The sequence below is a fragment of the Aulostomus chinensis genome, chromosome 12 (genome assembly GCF_037954235.1).
Source record: "Aulostomus chinensis isolate RoL2024-O1b breed Wild chromosome 12, RoL_Achi_v1.0, whole genome shotgun sequence".
Lineage (NCBI taxonomy): Eukaryota > Metazoa > Chordata > Actinopteri > Syngnathiformes > Aulostomidae > Aulostomus > Aulostomus chinensis.
Genome location: NC_141331.1, coordinates 5,498,357 through 5,504,356, shown reverse-complemented (window position 1 = coordinate 5,504,356; position 6,000 = coordinate 5,498,357). Strand labels below are relative to the sequence as shown.

The 6,000-nt window shown below is 39.9% G+C and overlaps 1 protein-coding gene across 4 annotated transcripts in view; it reads left to right on the top strand.

Moving 5' to 3' along the window:
* The first annotated feature begins 3,599 nt into the window (after window positions 1-3,599).
* Window positions 3,600-6,000, top strand: part of myo1b (myosin IB) — a 64,974-nt gene continuing 62,573 nt past the window's right edge. For 2 of the 4 annotated variants that reach the window (XM_086219768.1, XM_086219767.1), the window contains exon 1: window positions 3,607-3,892. The gene's annotated coding sequence lies outside the window, so the exon portion shown is untranslated. Of the gene's footprint in view, window positions 3,893-6,000 lie in introns of all 4 variants that reach the window. The other 2 variants (XM_086219765.1, XM_086219766.1) reach the window with 2 other exon arrangements.

Below are 6,000 nucleotides of genomic sequence, written 5' to 3'. Positions count from 1 at the left end.
CCCAATTAAAGAAGAAGGACCGTCTTTACTTTCATCATCATTATCATAGAAAAAGCTTACATAGACTGTTAACCAGCATTCACGGCTAAAGACAGGGGCCAAAATCAGGTTTGTGCACGCACATGACATTTTGACTGAGTTCTTCAATCAAGCGTCATGAATCTGGCACAGACGATGTTGCGCGGACACAAAGCTTCGGTGCTGAATTTACAGAGTTCTGCACCGGTGGCCACTGACGTGCAAAGTTTGAGTGCTGCAATCACTCGGATGTTTTTCTTGTTCCTTTTAATGACTTGAATAAAAAAAATACAAATTTCTGCTCTGGCTTCATCACTAAAATAGGGCTTTAACGAAAAAATTTGAAAGAAGCGAAAGGTTCTGAATAATTCCTGAATGCATCTTATGCTTTGGCAGCCTGATAAAGTTTTTGTATTTGAGATATCACTCTCACTATGAGCCGCTTGTGCATGCCAACCTTTCAGAAACTGGCAGCAGCAGTGTTGATGTCCTTTTTGGTAAGCCGAGCTTCCAAAAGTTTTCCAGCAAAAGATGTTGAAACACCTGAGCAAATGCTTTCTAGTGTGAGTCAGCTGTTGGTAACAGACCCGCCAGGATAAAGTTAGGCCTGAATAATTCACTGGTAAACACAACTCCAGGATGTGATTGAACAGGTTTTAACTGGGAAAATACTACAAAAACAGCAATGATCCAGGTGTTAAGAATAAAATAAATTCAAGAGGACCAAAGTCATATCACTAATATTAACAATGCAGGATGATTTCAGTGAACAGCAAGAATATAATGAAACCCATTTCAGTGGATGTTTCATAATGGGAAATGGATGAGCACAAACCAGAGCTGCCAAAAACGCATTCTTTAGCTCAGCAGAGGGTAATATGTTTTTTTTGTTTTTTGTTTTTTCAATGTTTTTATTACAAAATATGATCTGATGAGGAAGAAACAACATTAAAAAAAATCACAAGTATCCATGTGTATCAGGTAAAATAATTTTCTCAGGTTTATTCGAAACCTTTCACACATATGAGGGAGAGAGCCATCCTACCCAGCTCTCCATCAGCTACCTGGATGCTGCCAGGAAGTCTCAGCATGAAGTCCAGCAAGGCACCGGAGGCATCAAGGAACCTTGCAACAGCTTCCTAATCAGTTTGGTTCAGACCTTGTGTGACGCTTCCTGAACGTGGGAATGGTCAAAACTTTTCTACTGAGAAGAAATGTTAACCTCAGTCTAACCCTGCAATACATTTACCCGTGATCTCACTGGATTCTGAATATCAAAACCGACGAAGGGCCATTAAAACATAGAGATTTATGAATTTGCCTTTTCTGTCCTACAGGTCAAACAATACCATGATGTATTAATGTGTGTGTTTGATTTACAGAAACATCAACTTCTCTCATGTTCATTTATGATTTGGATCAGGGCAGCATGGTGGTACGGCAGTTAACACTGTCGCCTAACAGCAAGAAGTGTGGAGTCTGCATGTTCTCCCTGTTCCTGCTGGGTTCTCTCCGGTACTCCGGCTTCCTCCCACAGTCCAAAGACATCAAGAGGGGACGAGGCTGATTGATACTCTAAATTGACTGTAGGCGAGGCTGTGAGAGCCAATGGTTGTCTGTCTCTATGTGTTGGCCCTGCCATGGACTGGTGACCCGTCCAGGGTGAACCCCGCCTCTCACCTGTAGGCTGCTGGGATAGGCTCCACCCCCCCCGTGACCTTTGACAGGATAAGCAGAGGAAAATGGATGGATGGATGGGTTGGACCAAGTTGAACACACATCTGTAGTCTGGATAGGCAGGTGAACACCAAAAACTTAAAGACAAGCAAAGCAGGAGTCTTCCTTCATAGTCCCACAAAAGACTAATAACCATAAGTGGCTATGTACGTACATACAAACTTATACATGTAGAGTTTGGAATCTCTAGTTTATTTAGAATATTAGAACAAGCACCTAACACTCATCATCTGTGCCCCATGGACCTTAACAATGTATGGTTAATTGATAAGAAACTGCATGGTTAAGATGTGTGTGTCCCCCAGCCATCACCACCTCATTCAAAACCAAGGATGTTGGTGAAGGTCGTGTTTAAATGAGCTTTAATCAAAATATAATTGCAATGAAAACAAACACGGCAACAATGATCGATGTTGATGAATCATGTCACACATGCAAGAACAAATCGGTCATTTGCATCTTTTTTAACACCTGTGCATGTAATATTTTAGTGGTGGCAGCGTCTGGGAGGTGTATTCTTCTCAGAGCAGCATTCCTGTTAGTTGAGTTGACATAGCGAAAGGCATGTTAACAGTTGAAGCTGGTATAATACAACCTAAAAATGTGTCAGAGTAAATCAACATTTAAGAGATTTGTCTCAGTTGATAATATATTTACATGATATTGTTTATGTGTGGCATGAAAAGGTGACAATTATCTATCTTTTTCTCTTTTTTTTTAGCTGAAGCACGACAGACATATTCACCAAGTTTCAAAACCTCATTAAAACTAACATATCACGTAGGAAAACTCGGTTTGTGTTAAATTATTGTGCTGTAAAAACCGGAACTCTGCTCCACACTTTTTAATATAAGTACAATAATTTATATTTTATAACATCACTGTATTTTTTCATTTTGTTTGTAAATTATGTTTTATTGAAATTTCTACGGCATTTGTCATTTGTGCCTTAAAAAAAACATAAAAACGTCCATGTATTCGTTCCACACGCTGAGAGCCAGAAGCTTGATGGATGAGATGTCACACAACAGCGCATGCGTTCTACCCCTGAATCAATTCGGGACATTACACTTTTGGGGGGGGGGGATGCACAACTCTCAACGTGATAAAAACTAAGAAAACGACCTCGCAGTGGAAAGGTCGTGGCAAATTTATCGTTACAAATTGAATTAAATGCGCCATGACCACATTTTGTGTCTGCCTATACAAAAAGTAGGAGTCAAATTTAATCAATCTGTGTGGCTCAACCCCCTGGACGTTTTGAAAAGTTGGCGGTCAAAAGAAAATATATTTTTTTAACTTTATCAGAACGGTTCGTACAATAAAAAAATAATTTTATTCTTGTCTAATAAAACGCACAATCCCTGTCATCAGACAAATGGTTAACAAGTTGTTGTGCTATCTAGAATTAAGACGCATGAGGGGGGTGTTGTGCTGTCGAGCGCGATGCTAGCTGTTTATGGGACGGTGGGATAACTTTAATGTTGCGTTGTTGGTCGCCTCGTAAAAATTGGTTGTCAATGAATTCTCAACTCCCAGGTAAAATCAAATTAGACTGAAAATAACTTTAAAACTACGTTTAAAATAATCCTTTAATTATGCTTAGTGTAATACTGCCATTTGGAATACGTTTTCAGTAGGTCTCTGATAGCCTGTGGACGCTTGGGTAAATAACTTGTACTCTATGTATGGATTAAAATGTGTTGTTTCATGTTATTTCTAATCTTTAACCTCATCGTAGCACAAATCTTAGATGTAACTAGTTTGAGGTCAAGATTTGTGTTATGATGAGAGATTGATATGGCTGTTAGTTATCTTTCAATATTCCTGACAACATTTGAAGGCAACACAGCCTCACCTCCTCCCCCACGCCGGAGGTGATTAGGGGAAGCTGAAGTAGCCCAGAGACGCCGCTCTGGACACTCCCTACGCCCGGCGGACACTCCGCTCTCAAGTCCATCCAGAGCTCCATTCAAAGTGCCGAGAGCCACGTTCAGCCTCGTCCAGCAGAGCAGCAGAGGCAGCCGGGAAGGGCTTCAGAGCCGCTCCACACTCGGAGAATCACCTCTTGGATCCTACTTTTTGTCCAAGGAGTGGATTTAGGACGGAAGGGAGCAACTAGTAAAGATACAAAGAGGTGAGTTTGACACCTTCTTCTCCTTCTTGGCCAGCTGCTTAAAAAATGCATCAGATTTTTTCTTCTTTTTTCTGCTTCTTTGTTTGGGTAATATTTACTTCGCTAGACTCAAACTTTTAAAGTTATAGCTTTGGAGAGTCTTCAAAGTGTCTACCTCTCCCGACTCATTCATTCTTCCTCCAAAAGAAGGGGGTTGGGGTTTTTCTGTTTATCTTTCCTTTCTTTTTTGTTTGTGAAGGCACTCTGTCAGGTAAACTTTTGTAGCTGGCTGTTGTAGCTGTGGGCTCTTGTTTTATGTTCAAACTCAATCGTGTTTAGTGCGGTGCGGTGTCTAATTGCCTTCATCTGGGCTGTGAGAGTCAAACCGCTGCAGATGTGTCACTCTTTTTCAGAAGTTGCTTTTAAATTTTAGCGGTGGAGTCCCCATGTCCTCACCAAAGTGAACAATACTCCCAGTGAGTGTAATTGAATTTTCAAAGTCAGAATATGTTGAGGAAAACTATTACGGTTCATTCAAACTTAAACAAAAAAAAACACAAAAAAAACATCCTCTCTCTCATGCGTTTTGTTTCGCTCATTCAAGGTAAATCCCAAAGGATCCGTGGATAAACAAGGATCTTTGGTACACTGAAAACGATCAATGTCAGCTTTAAAAACTGAAAAGGGTGAGTGAGGGTGGGGTTACCCGGTGTGCCCCTGAGAGATTTCGCTTTGGCTGACTGCAATACAACGCTTCTGAAGGGAAATTAAGGATATCATCTATATAACTGATACAAAACAACATCGGCACATCTTTTGTGTCAGCAAATATTGGTCTTTGTTTTAATATATTGGTTTCAGATTGATGTTTGTATAGACTCAGTTTTGCTCGAATCTCCTCTTTGGGATGGTGAAACAGTGAGTGGGTTTGCATTCTAGTCATTAGGCCATTTAACTGGGCTTCATTCATTGTCCCAGGATACATGAATGGAGTTTGTCAGCCTCCGGAACAGTAGGTGGCGCTGTGTCCACCCACGGCTGCTGGCGGTCATATATTACCTTATCTTTTTTCTTTTTTTTTATACCCGGCATACCACACAGATTAGCAAGAAACATGCAGATTACCAATCTGACTAGGAGTACAGTTTCAGTCCTACTAACAAATTTGTTCATATTTAAAAACAAAACAAAAATCTTTTCAGACTGTTTTGGAAAATTAAGGTAAAAAATTACTATTCACAATGTTAATATGTTCTTAAGTGCTCACAAAATGAAATAGCACAAGCTTGTTTTTGCCCCAGTGAAATGAACATTGGTAAGTATCGGAGAAATCAGTTTGAATATTTTAGGTTATTGGCAAAAAAAAAAAAAAAATCATTATCCTGCATCTCTGCCATTATTGATGATGCCTAAAACATTTGAACTTGTCCTTCGTGGAACAGCTTTGAGACAAGCATATCAGCATTGCTGAAAAGGGATCGATAAGATTTGAGTCAAATGATTTCTGAGATAACGAAACTGATTATTTGACCGTTCTGCCTTTGGATTCCTGTTCAAAGACTGCATGAATAAACAGGTTCACCTCTGTGAAAACAAAACCTCTGTGCCGAACTGGACCCCTTTTTTTTCTGCTGGGGTCTAATGTCAACTACAAGGTCAGAATATGGTGTTACGTCACATAATAAATGACCTGCACATACAAAACTATTATGCAAAAGGAGAAATTCCAGAACTGCATGGACCGCCACACAATTTTCATACACTAGATGTGAATGCATTTCAAATACCTGAATGTGATTTTACTACACATGAAGCAAACTAAAATGGAATCTTCTCCTTCAGAACCTTAATTTAGCTCAAATATTACAAACGGGCTGCTTTGTTATGGTTAGTTTCTCAACTTTTCATTCCATTTGTGAACTTTGAATCCTCAGAGGATCAGATAAGGCTGCCTTTCATAAAACATGTCTTTCTGTTTGTGGGTTTCCTCAAATATGTGCTGCTCTCTGTGTTGCTCCTGAGTCTTGCTCAGCAAACCAGATGGGAACTTTTGATTCACACCGATCAAACAGTGGTGTAACGTGACTGTGAAACGTAGTGTGTGTGTGTGTGTGTAAAGGCTTAAGAGT